The sequence below is a fragment of the Hemiscyllium ocellatum genome, assembly GCF_020745735.1.
Source record: "Hemiscyllium ocellatum isolate sHemOce1 chromosome 27 unlocalized genomic scaffold, sHemOce1.pat.X.cur. SUPER_27_unloc_16, whole genome shotgun sequence".
Classification (NCBI taxonomy): domain Eukaryota; kingdom Metazoa; phylum Chordata; class Chondrichthyes; order Orectolobiformes; family Hemiscylliidae; genus Hemiscyllium; species Hemiscyllium ocellatum.
Window position 1 is genome coordinate 310,090 of NW_026867483.1, and position 13,637 is coordinate 323,726.

The 13,637-nt window shown below is 50.3% G+C and overlaps 2 non-coding genes across 2 annotated transcripts; both read right to left on the reverse strand.

Moving 5' to 3' along the window:
• trnam-cau (transfer RNA methionine (anticodon CAU)) lies at positions 1-72 on the reverse strand. Its single transcript has one exon. It is a non-coding gene; the product is annotated as a tRNA-Met (tRNA).
• A 3,221-nt stretch (positions 73-3,293) lies between these two features.
• On the reverse strand, positions 3,294-3,365 carry trnam-cau (transfer RNA methionine (anticodon CAU)). Its single transcript has one exon. It is a non-coding gene; the product is annotated as a tRNA-Met (tRNA).
• Positions 3,366-13,637: the final 10,272 nt, after the last annotated feature.

Here is a 13,637-nt window from a genome sequence, read left to right on the forward strand (position 1 = left end):
TAGCAGAGGATGGTTTCGATCCATCGACCTCTGGGTTATGGGCCCAGCACGCTCCCGCTGCGCCACTCTGCTGCCACGCTCTGAGCCCTGTCCACAGAGCGATTCAGCTTTTCATCTGGCACGCGGCTCGCACGTTCGAGACTGATGTCAAAGACCTCCGCTGCTGTCGTGTGATATGCTGTTTCGCAGACGTACGGAGGCTGTGTAAACAGAAACGTTTTTACTAAATTCCCACATTCTGTTGGTCGAACTGTGATTTCACACTGAATCACAACATGTGTCGCAGCGCAGACGGAGGCCATGCGGCCCACCTTCGCTCTGCTGGTTCTATACTTAAGTCAACGTGTGTCTATTCGTTTCATTCTCAGCGTAAATCTGCACATCTGAACGTGACCACCGAATTCCCTTTTGTGTTCATTGAATCTTCCTCTTTGTCAATGTCCGACAGGGACTTACTGACACTAACCACTCCCTGTACGAAAACGTTCTTCCTCCTGTCACTTTTACTTGTTTTCCTGGTGACCTTAAAATTCTGCCGAATCGTTGTGGACCTTTCAGGTGTGGGAACATTTTCACAACATTATTTCCTGTTTCTAGGTCCCTCATGACTTGGAAAACTTCGGTTCTCCGAGGAGAGCTGTCCCAATTTTCCAATCTACCTTCATTGCTGACATTCCCCAAACACCGCACAGCTCACGTCAACCTGTTCGACACTACATCCAACCATTTCACTTCCCTGTTTTCTGCCTTGTCCGTACTCCAGACAGCCCAACCTCGTTTCACCAAGGTGCTTTTTGAGAAAATTAATCAGGCAGTTTTGCACAAGTCAAGTTTTAGAAAAACCTCGGGCTCGTCCGGGATTTGAACCCGGGACCTCTCGCAACTCATCACAGTAAGGCACCCTAAGCGAGAATCATACGCCTAGACCAACGAGCCAGCGAGCCGGCGCGCGACGAATGCCCCACACCGCTTGAGTGACCTGAGACGTGCTCACTATGAAATACATTTGAGATTGCTCTAAGAATTGCTAGCGGCAAAGAGTTTCTCGAACAGCTGCTTCTCATTCAGTCTCCCTGCTGCTGTTTGTCACGTCCCCAGGAACCGGGCTCTCTCCACTGGCAGATAATTCAACCATTTTGTTTTGAAACTCTTCTATGACACCCGAGCGGCCAGTGACAAGCATTACCCTCCTCACCATGGGATACAGAGAACAGGAGAAGACCACGCAGATCTCCACGAGTGTATCAACTCGACTGTGCACATTGGGCCAGTATATCACTGTGAAATATTTATGTCCAAGCTTTTTTCCGGAAGCAGATGAGAAGGCGAGGTGCAGAACAGAGCGCAGTTATACGGGAAAGCTGCTAAAGACGACATTGAGTGAATAGGAGAGAGTGGGTTATGGTCCCAACACGCACCCGTTGTGCCAGGGGTTACACTTCGGGTCCACTCTTCCTTCACTCGCAACACCCCACACCCACCTCCCATAGTGCCAAGTCGCTTTCGCCTGCAACCGCCGAATGTGTAACACCTGCCCATTTACCTGCTCCCTCCTGAATATCCAAGGGCTCAAACATACCTGCCAGGTGAAGCAGCACTTTTGCCACAACCTAGTCCACTGCATTCGCTACTCACAGTGTCGTTTCCCCAATGTAGCATGAAGCATAAACTGGGTGACTGCTTCGCAGAACATCCCGGTTCTGCCCGCAGGAAAAAGGCCCTGACCTGGCGGTTGTCTGCCACTTTAACACATCACCCTGTTCCCTGACCAACATCTCTGTCTCAGGCTTGCAGCAGTGTTCTAGCTCCAGATGAAAGAACAACAACTCATTTTCCACTTGGAGACCTTACAGCCCTCCGGTCTTCAATATCGAGTTCCATAACTTTAGGGCCTGAACTCCCCCATGTCCTTGACCCCTACCACACAAACGACTCCTTGTTATCACCTCGTCTGCTATGACACACTACGTATTGTTAGCCACTAACAGTCTCCATGAGCAGCTATTCGCCCTCTCACGCGGATCGTTATTCACTCCTACGTCCTTCCTATTGTTCTCTCTCTCTGAGCTGGCGGCAAACACAGCAATGTACATTGGAGACTCTGAGCCAGCTGAAAGTTGCTCAGTGTGAAGTACATTCCACATTGCTCCAAGAATTGCAAGCAGCAAAGCGTTTCCAGAACTTCTGCTTGTCATTTTGTCCCCGGGGCGATGATGTTTGTCTCATCCCCAGGAACTGGACTATCTCCACTCCTCGATAATTAAACCAATTTATTTCTACTTGCACGTTGTTCTGGGGGTGGGGGTGGGGGTGGGGTGGGGCGGGGTGTAGGGTGGGCGCGGGTAGAGTCTCTCTCTCTCTCTCTCTCTCACTCTCTGAAACCGTTGGGGTGAGAGGTGTCAGTTGCATTAATGCGGGGAACATGAACAACTTTGATTGTGAACTTTCTCCAAAGGTCTGTTATCGGAGCGATAGAAAGATGCTGTGCTGGCAGGACAGAGAGAAATGGACACCGAGGACTCTTCGCTCAGGTAAATTCACATTGTTGTGCAGCCTTCTTGGTGTTCAGAAATCGTCTTCACGCAGCAATCTTACGGAAAGTCTATTGCAAAGTGGGCATCGCTTTCTTTGTTGCTACCGCGCAGCAGTTAACATCTGAGCCCCAAGTGTCGCAGATGAAGAGACTCCGAGTGAAACCTTCACTCACTGAGAGTCCTCCCCACGGCCCTGAGCTGAGGGACTGCAGGCAGTCCAACACGGAAGGGACGGTTAAAAATGAACCAGTTTTGCTCCCTCAGCCTCTCTGTCCCAGAGACAGGCAGTGGGACGCCATAAACACGTAGCACCATTCTCGCGTAGACACAAGCCGTTCAACCCATCGAATCCACGCCGGTTGCCTGTCTCTCTCTCTCTCTCTCTCTCTCTGAGGTTATTCACAATCGGTGGGATCCGTCCTAATCGTGGGGGAACTGTGTCTGAGTCGTGATGAGGTTTTTGACATGCTTGTCATTCACGTCTGAACCAGGGTAGCGAATTACTGCAGGGAATGGACGAAACCGCAAGACATTTGTTTCAACTTGACCAGCTGATTGGCATCGCAGAGAACTGGTTTTGCGATCCAGTTCAGAATAAAAACCGCCGAACAACAGAATGCCACTGAGACCTCTAAAACCACGCACCTTGCATGGAGTGGATTTGGCGAGTGCATCGATATGCTACATGCCATTCGGGTATGCAGCTGGCAGAAGAGAGCACCAATCCAAAGGAAATCAGCTCGAGGTGACATTGAATAATAGCAGAGGATGGTTTCGATCCATCGACCTCTGGGTTATGGGCCCAGCACGCTCCCGCTGCGCCACTCTGCTGCCACGCTCTGAGCCCTGTCCACAGAGCGATTCAGCTTTTCATCTGGCACGCGGCTCGCACGTTCGAGACTGATGTCAAAGACCTCCGCTGCTGTCGTGTGATATGCTGTTTCGCAGACGTACGGAGGCTGTGTAAATAGAAACGTTTTTACTAAATTCCCACATTCTGTTGGTCGAACTGTGATTTCACACTGAATCACAACATGTGTCGCAGCGCAGACGGAGGCCATGCGGCCCACCTTCGCTCTGCTGGTTCTATACTTAAGTCAACGTGTGTCTATTCGTTTCATTCTCAGCGTAAATCTGCACATCTGAACGTGACCACCGAATTCCCTTTTGTGTTCATTGAATCTTCCTCTTTGTCAATGTCCGACAGGGACTTACTGACACTAACCACTCCCTGTACGAAAACGTTCTTCCTCCTGTCACTTTTACTTGTTTTCCTGGTGACCTTAAAATTCTGCCGAATCGTTGTGGACCTTTCAGGTGTGGGAACATTTTCACAACATTATTTCCTGTTTCTAGGTCCCTCATGACTTGGAAAACTTCGGTTCTCCGAGGAGAGCTGTCCCAATTTTCCAATCTACCTTCATTGCTGACATTCCCCAAACACCGCACAGCTCACGTCAACCTGTTCGACACTACATCCAACCATTTCACTTCCCTGTTTTCTGCCTTGTCCGTACTCCAGACAGCCCAACCTCGTTTCACCAAGGTGCTTTTTGAGAAAATTAATCAGGCAGTTTTGCACAAGTCAAGTTTTAGAAAAACCTCGGGCTCGTCCGGGATTTGAACCCGGGACCTCTCGCAACTCATCACAGTAAGGCACCCTAAGCGAGAATCATACGCCTAGACCAACGAGCCAGCGAGCCGGCGCGCGACGAATGCCCCACACCGCTTGAGTGACCTGAGACGTGCTCACTATGAAATACATTTGAGATTGCTCTAAGAATTGCTAGCGGCAAAGAGTTTCTCGAACAGCTGCTTCTCATTCAGTCTCCCTGCTGCTGTTTGTCACGTCCCCAGGAACCGGGCTCTCTCCACTGGCAGATAATTCAACCATTTTGTTTTGAAACTCTTCTATGACACCCGAGCGGCCAGTGACAAGCATTACCCTCCTCACCATGGGATACAGAGAACAGGAGAAGACCACGCAGATCTCCACGAGTGTATCAACTCGACTGTGCACATTGGGCCAGTATATCACTGTGAAATATTTATGTCCAAGCTTTTTTCCGGAAGCAGATGAGAAGGCGAGGTGCAGAACAGAGCGCAGTTATACGGGAAAGCTGCTAAAGACGACATTGAGTGAATAGGAGAGAGTGGGTTATGGTCCCAACACGCACCCGTTGTGCCAGGGGTTACACTTCGGGTCCACTCTTCCTTCACTCGCAACACCCCACACCCACCTCCCATAGTGCCAAGTCGCTTTCGCCTGCAACCGCCGAATGTGTAACACCTGCCCATTTACCTGCTCCCTCCTGAATATCCAAGGGCTCAAACATACCTGCCAGGTGAAGCAGCACTTTTGCCACAACCTAGTCCACTGCATTCGCTACTCACAGTGTCGTTTCCCCAATGTAGCATGAAGCATAAACTGGGTGACTGCTTCGCTGAACATCCCGGTTCTGCCCGCAGGAAAAAGGCCCTGACCTGGCGGTTGTCTGCCACTTTAACACATCACCCTGTTCCCTGACCAACATCTCTGTCTCAGGCTTGCAGCAGTGTTCTAGCTCCAGATGAAAGAACAACAACTCATTTTCCACTTGGAGACCTTACAGCCCTCCGGTCTTCAATATCGAGTTCCATAACTTTAGGGCCTGAACTCCCCCATGTCCTTGACCCCTACCACACAAACGACTCCTTGTTATCACCTCGTCTGCTATGACACACTACGTATTGTTAGCCACTAACAGTCTCCATGAGCAGCTATTCGCCCTCTCACGCGGATCGTTATTCACTCCTACGTCCTTCCTATTGTTCTCTCTCTCTGAGCTGGCGGCAAACACAGCAATGTACATTGGAGACTCTGAGCCAGCTGAAAGTTGCTCAGTGTGAAGTACATTCCACATTGCTCCAAGAATTGCAAGCAGCAAAGCGTTTCCAGAACTTCTGCTTGTCATTTTGTCCCCGGGGCGATGATGTTTGTCTCATCCCCAGGAACTGGACTATCTCCACTCCTCGATAATTAAACCAATTTATTTCTACTTGCACGTTGTTCTGGGGTGGGGGTGGGGGTGGGGTGGGGCGGGGTGTAGGGTGGGCGCGGGTAGAGTCTCTCTCTCTCTCTCTCTCTCACTCTCTGAAACCGTTGGGGTGAGAGGTGTCAGTTGCATTAATGCGGGGAACATGAACAACTTTGATTGTGAACTTTCTCCAAAGGTCTGTTATCGGAGCGATAGAAAGATGCTGTGCTGGCAGGACAGAGAGAAATGGACACCGAGGACTCTTCGCCCAGGTAAATTCACATTGTTGTGCAGCCTTCTTGGTGTTCAGAAATCGTCTTCACGCAGCAATCTTACGGAAAGTCTATTGCAAAGTGGGCATCGCTTTCTTTGTTGCTACCGCGCAGCAGTTAACATCTGAGCCCCAAGTGTCGCAGATGAAGAGACTCCGAGTGAAACCTTCACTCACTGAGAGTCCTCCCCACGGCCCTGAGCTGAGGGACTGCAGGCAGTCCAACACGGAAGGGACGGTTAAAAATGAACCAGTTTTGCTCCCTCAGCCTCTCTGTCCCAGAGACAGGCAGTGGGACGCCATAAACACGTAGCACCATTCTCGCGTAGACACAAGCCGTTCAACCCATCGAATCCACGCCGGTTGCCTGTCTCTCTCTCTCTCTGAGGTTATTCACAATCGGTGGGATCCGTCCTAATCGTGGGGGAACTGTGTCTGAGTCGTGATGAGGTTTTTGACATGCTTGTCATTCACGTCTGAACCAGGGTAGCGAATTACTGCAGGGAATGGACGAAACCGCAAGACATTTGTTTCAACTTGACCAGCTGATTGGCATCGCAGAGAACTGGTTTTGCGATCCAGTTCAGAATAAAAACCGCCGAACAACAGAATGCCACTGAGACCTCTAAAACCACGCACCTTGCATGGAGTGGATTTGGCGAGTGCATCGATATGCTACATGCCATTCGGGTATGCAGCTGGCAGAAGAGAGCACCAATCCAAAAGAAATCAGCTCGAGGTGACATTGAATAATAGCAGAGGATGGTTTCGATCCATCGACCTCTGGGTTATGGGCCCAGCACGCTCCCGCTGCGCCACTCTGCGGCCACGCTCTGAGCCCTGTCCACAGAGCGATTCAGCTTTTCATCTGGCACGCGGCTCGCACGTTCGAGACTGATGTCAAAGACCTCCGCTGCTGTCGTGTGATATGCTGTTTCGCAGACGTACGGAGGCTGTGTAAATAGAAACGTTTTTACTAAATTCCCACATTCTGTTGGTCGAACTGTGATTTCACACTGAATCACAACATGTGTCGCAGCGCAGACGGAGGCCATGCGGCCCACCTTCGCTCTGCTGGTTCTATACTTAAGTCAACGTGTGTCTATTCGTTTCATTCTCAGCGTAAATCTGCACATCTGAACGTGACCACCGAATTCCCTTTTGTGTTCATTGAATCTTCCTCTTTGTCAATGTCCGACAGGGACTTACTGACACTAACCACTCCCTGTACGAAAACGTTCTTCCTCCTGTCACTTTTACTTGTTTTCCTGGTGACCTTAAAATTCTGCCGAATCGTTGTGGACCTTTCAGGTGTGGGAACATTTTCACAACATTATTTCCTGTTTCTAGGTCCCTCATGACTTGGAAAACTTCGGTTCTCCGAGGAGAGCTGTCCCAATTTTCCAATCTACCTTCATTGCTGACATTCCCCAAACACCGCACAGCTCACGTCAACCTGTTCGACACTACATCCAACCATTTCACTTCCCTGTTTTCTGCCTTGTCCGTACTCCAGACAGCCCAACCTCGTTTCACCAAGGTGCTTTTTGAGAAAATTAATCAGGCAGTTTTGCACAAGTCAAGTTTTAGAAAAACCTCGGGCTCGTCCGGGATTTGAACCCGGGACCTCTCGCAACTCATCACAGTAAGGCACCCTAAGCGAGAATCATACGCCTAGACCAACGAGCCAGCGAGCCGGCGCGCGATGAATGCCCCACACCGCTTGAGTGACCTGAGACGTGCTCACTATGAAATACATTTGAGATCGCTCTAAGAATTGCTAGCGGCAAAGAGTTTCTCGAACAGCTGCTTCTCATTCAGTCTCCCTGCTGCTGTTTGTCACGTCCCCAGGAACCGGGCTCTCTCCACTGGCAGATAATTCAACCATTTTGTTTTGAAACTCTTCTATGACACCCGAGCGGCCAGTGACAAGCATTACCCTCCTCACCATGGGATACAGAGAACAGGAGAAGACCACACAGATCTCCACGAGTGTATCAACTCGACTGTGCACATTGGGCCAGTATATCACTGTGAAATATTTATGTCCAAGCTTTTTTCCGGAAGCAGATGAGAAGGCGAGGTGCAGAACAGAGCGCAGTTATACGGGAAAGCTGCTAAAGACGACATTGAGTGAATAGGAGAGAGTGGGTTATGGTCCCAACACGCACCCGTTGTGCCAGGGGTTACACTTCGGGTCCACTCTTCCTTCACTCGCAACACCCCACACCCACCTCCCATAGTGCCAAGTCGCTTTCGCCTGCAACCGCCGAATGTGTAACACCTGCCCATTTACCTGCTCCCTCCTGAATATCCAAGGGCTCAAACATACCTGCCAGGTGAAGCAGCACTTTTGCCACAACCTAGTCCACTGCATTCGCTACTCACAGTGTCGTTTCCCCAATGTAGCATGAAGCATAAACTGGGTGACTGCTTCGCTGAACATCCCGGTTCTGCCCGCAGGAAAAAGGCCCTGACCTGGCGGTTGTCTGCCACTTTAACACATCACCCTGTTCCCTGACCAACATCTCTGTCTCAGGCTTGCAGCAGTGTTCTAGCTCCAGATGAAAGAACAACAACTCATTTTCCACTTGGAGACCTTACAGCCCTCCGGTCTTCAATATCGAGTTCCATAACTTTAGGGCCTGAACTCCCCCATGTCCTTGACCCCTACCACACAAACGACTCCTTGTTATCACCTCGTCTGCTATGACACACTACGTATTGTTAGCCACTAACAGTCTCCATGAGCAGCTATTCGCCCTCTCACGCGGATCGTTATTCACTCCTACGTCCTTCCTATTGTTCTCTCTCTCTGAGCTGGCGGCAAACACAGCAATGTACATTGGAGACTCTGAGCCAGCTGAAAGTTGCTCAGTGTGAAGTACATTCCACATTGCTCCAAGAATTGCAAGCAGCAAAGCGTTTCCAGAACTTCTGCTTGTCATTTTGTCCCCGGGGCGATGATGTTTGTCTCATCCCCAGGAACTGGACTATCTCCACTCCTCGATAATTAAACCAATTTATTTCTACTTGCACGTTGTTCTGGGGGTGGGGTGGGGGTGGGGTGGGGCGGGGTGTAGGGTGGGCGCGGGTAGAGTCTCTCTCTCTCTCTCTCTCTCACTCTCTGAAACCGTTGGGGTGAGAGGTGTCAGTTGCATTAATGCGGGGAACATGAACAACTTTGATTGTGAACTTTCTCCAAAGGTCTGTTATCGGAGCGATAGAAAGATGCTGTGCTGGCAGGACAGAGAGAAATGGACACCGAGGACTCTTCGCCCAGGTAAATTCACATTGTTGTGCAGCCTTCTTGGTGTTCAGAAATCGTCTTCACGCAGCAATCTTACGGAAAGTCTATTGCAAAGTGGGCATCGCTTTCTTTGTTGCTACCGCGCAGCAGTTAACATCTGAGCCCCAAGTGTCGCAGATGAAGAGACTCCGAGTGAAACCTTCACTCACTGAGAGTCCTCCCCACGGCCCTGAGCTGAGGGACTGCAGGCAGTCCAACACGGAAGGGACGGTTAAAAATGAACCAGTTTTGCTCCCTCAGCCTCTCTGTCCCAGAGACAGGCAGTGGGACGCCATAAACACGTAGCACCATTCTCGCGTAGACACAAGCCGTTCAACCCATCGAATCCACGCCGGTTGCCTGTCTCTCTCTCTCTCTGAGGTTATTCACAATCGGTGGGATCCGTCCTAATCGTGGGGGAACTGTGTCTGAGTCGTGATGAGGTTTTTGACATGCTTGTCATTCACGTCTGAACCAGGGTAGCGAATTACTGCAGGGAATGGACGAAACCGCAAGACATTTGTTTCAACTTGACCAGCTGATTGGCATCGCAGAGAACTGGTTTTGCGATCCAGTTCAGAATAAAAACCGCCGAACAACAGAATGCCACTGAGACCTCTAAAACCACGCACCTTGCATGGAGTGGATTTGGCGAGTGCATCGATATGCTACATGCCATTCGGGTATGCAGCTGGCAGAAGAGAGCACCAATCCAAAGGAAATCAGCTCGAGGTGACATTGAATAATAGCAGAGGATGGTTTCGATCCATCGACCTCTGGGTTATGGGCCCAGCACGCTCCCGCTGCGCCACTCTGCGGCCACGCTCTGAGCCCTGTCCACAGAGCGATTCAGCTTTTCATCTGGCACGCGGCTCGCACGTTCGAGACTGATGTCAAAGACCTCCGCTGCTGTCGTGTGATATGCTGTTTCGCAGACGTACGGAGGCTGTGTAAATAGAAACGTTTTTACTAAATTCCCACATTCTGTTGGTCGAACTGTGATTTCACACTGAATCACAACATGTGTCGCAGCGCAGACGGAGGCCATGCGGCCCACCTTCGCTCTGCTGGTTCTATACTTAAGTCAACGTGTGTCTATTCGTTTCATTCTCAGCGTAAATCTGCACATCTGAACGTGACCACCGAATTCCCTTTTGTGTTCATTGAATCTTCCTCTTTGTCAATGTCCGACAGGGACTTACTGACACTAACCACTCCCTGTACGAAAACGTTCTTCCTCCTGTCACTTTTACTTGTTTTCCTGGTGACCTTAAAATTCTGCCGAATCGTTGTGGACCTTTCAGGTGTGGGAACATTTTCACAACATTATTTCCTGTTTCTAGGTCCCTCATGACTTGGAAAACTTCGGTTCTCCGAGGAGAGCTGTCCCAATTTTCCAATCTACCTTCATTGCTGACATTCCCCAAACACCGCACAGCTCACGTCAACCTGTTCGACACTACATCCAACCATTTCACTTCCCTGTTTTCTGCCTTGTCCGTACTCCAGACAGCCCAACCTCGTTTCACCAAGGTGCTTTTTGAGAAAATTAATCAGGCAGTTTTGCACAAGTCAAGTTTTAGAAAAACCTCGGGCTCGTCCGGGATTTGAACCCGGGACCTCTCGCAACTCATCACAGTAAGGCACCCTAAGCGAGAATCATACGCCTAGACCAACGAGCCAGCGAGCCGGCGCGCGATGAATGCCCCACACCGCTTGAGTGACCTGAGACGTGCTCACTATGAAATACATTTGAGATCGCTCTAAGAATTGCTAGCGGCAAAGAGTTTCTCGAACAGCTGCTTCTCATTCAGTCTCCCTGCTGCTGTTTGTCACGTCCCCAGGAACCGGGCTCTCTCCACTGGCAGATAATTCAACCATTTTGTTTTGAAACTCTTCTATGACACCCGAGCGGCCAGTGACAAGCATTACCCTCCTCACCATGGGATACAGAGAACAGGAGAAGACCACGCAGATCTCCACGAGTGTATCAACTCGACTGTGCACATTGGGCCAGTATATCACTGTGAAATATTTATGTCCAAGCTTTTTTCCGGAAGCAGATGAGAAGGCGAGGTGCAGAACAGAGCGCAGTTATACGGGAAAGCTGCTAAAGACGACATTGAGTGAATAGGAGAGAGTGGGTTATGGTCCCAACACGCACCCGTTGTGCCAGGGGTTACACTTCGGGTCCACTCTTCCTTCACTCGCAACACCCCACACCCACCTCCCATAGTGCCAAGTCGCTTTCGCCTGCAACCGCCGAATGTGTAACACCTGCCCATTTACCTGCTCCCTCCTGAATATCCAAGGGCTCAAACATACCTGCCAGGTGAAGCAGCACTTTTGCCACAACCTAGTCCACTGCATTCGCTACTCACAGTGTCGTTTCCCCAATGTAGCATGAAGCATAAACTGGGTGACTGCTTCGCTGAACATCCCGGTTCTGCCCGCAGGAAAAAGGCCCTGACCTGGCGGTTGTCTGCCACTTTAACACATCACCCTGTTCCCTGACCAACATCTCTGTCTCAGGCTTGCAGCAGTGTTCTAGCTCCAGATGAAAGAACAACAACTCATTTTCCACTTGGAGACCTTACAGCCCTCCGGTCTTCAATATCGAGTTCCATAACTTTAGGGCCTGAACTCCCCCATGTCCTTGACCCCTACCACACAAACGACTCCTTGTTATCACCTCGTCTGCTATGACACACTACGTATTGTTAGCCACTAACAGTCTCCATGAGCAGCTATTCGCCCTCTCACGCGGATCGTTATTCACTCCTACGTCCTTCCTATTGTTCTCTCTCTCTGAGCTGGCGGCAAACACAGCAATGTACATTGGAGACTCTGAGCCAGCTGAAAGTTGCTCAGTGTGAAGTACATTCCACATTGCTCCAAGAATTGCAAGCAGCAAAGCGTTTCCAGAACTTCTGCTTGTCATTTTGTCCCCGGGGCGATGATGTTTGTCTCATCCCCAGGAACTGGACTATCTCCACTCCTCGATAATTAAACCAATTTATTTCTACTTGCACGTTGTTCTGGGGGTGGGGTGGGGGTGGGGTGGGGCGGGGTGTAGGGTGGGCGCGGGTAGAGTCTCTCTCTCTCTCTCTCTCTCACTCTCTGAAACCGTTGGGGTGAGAGGTGTCAGTTGCATTAATGCGGGGAACATGAACAACTTTGATTGTGAACTTTCTCCAAAGGTCTGTTATCGGAGCGATAGAAAGATGCTGTGCTGGCAGGACAGAGAGAAATGGACACCGAGGACTCTTCGCCCAGGTAAATTCACATTGTTGTGCAGCCTTCTTGGTGTTCAGAAATCGTCTTCACGCAGCAATCTTACGGAAAGTCTATTGCAAAGTGGGCATCGCTTTCTTTGTTGCTACCGCGCAGCAGTTAACATCTGAGCCCCAAGTGTCGCAGATGAAGAGACTCCGAGTGAAACCTTCACTCACTGAGAGTCCTCCCCACGGCCCTGAGCTGAGGGACTGCAGGCAGTCCAACACGGAAGGGACGGTTAAAAATGAACCAGTTTTGCTCCCTCAGCCTCTCTGTCCCAGAGACAGGCAGTGGGACGCCATAAACACGTAGCACCATTCTCGCGTAGACACAAGCCGTTCAACCCATCGAATCCACGCCGGTTGCCTGTCTCTCTCTCTCTCTGAGGTTATTCACAATCGGTGGGATCCGTCCTAATCGTGGGGGAACTGTGTCTGAGTCGTGATGAGGTTTTTGACATGCTTGTCATTCACGTCTGAACCAGGGTAGCGAATTACTGCAGGGAATGGACGAAACCGCAAGACATTTGTTTCAACTTGACCAGCTGATTGGCATCGCAGAGAACTGGTTTTGCGATCCAGTTCAGAATAAAAACCGCCGAACAACAGAATGCCACTGAGACCTCTAAAACCACGCACCTTGCATGGAGTGGATTTGGCGAGTGCATCGATATGCTACATGCCATTCGGGTATGCAGCTGGCAGAAGAGAGCACCAATCCAAAGGAAATCAGCTCGAGGTGACATTGAATAATAGCAGAGGATGGTTTCGATCCATCGACCTCTGGGTTATGGGCCCAGCACGCTCCCGCTGCGCCACTCTGCGGCCACGCTCTGAGCCCTGTCCACAGAGCGATTCAGCTTTTCATCTGGCACGCGGCTCGCACGTTCGAGACTGATGTCAAAGACCTCCGCTGCTGTCGTGTGATATGCTGTTTCGCAGACGTACGGAGGCTGTGTAAATAGAAACGTTTTTACTAAATTCCCACATTCTGTTGGTCGAACTGTGATTTCACACTGAATCACAACATGTGTCGCAGCGCAGACGGAGGCCATGCGGCCCACCTTCGCTCTGCTGGTTCTATACTTAAGTCAACGTGTGTCTATTCGTTTCATTCTCAGCGTAAATCTGCACATCTGAACGTGACCACCGAATTCCCTTTTGTGTTCATTGAATCTTCCTCTTTGTCAATGTCCGACAGGGACTTACTGACACTAACCACTCCCTGTACGAAAACGTTCTTCCTCCTGT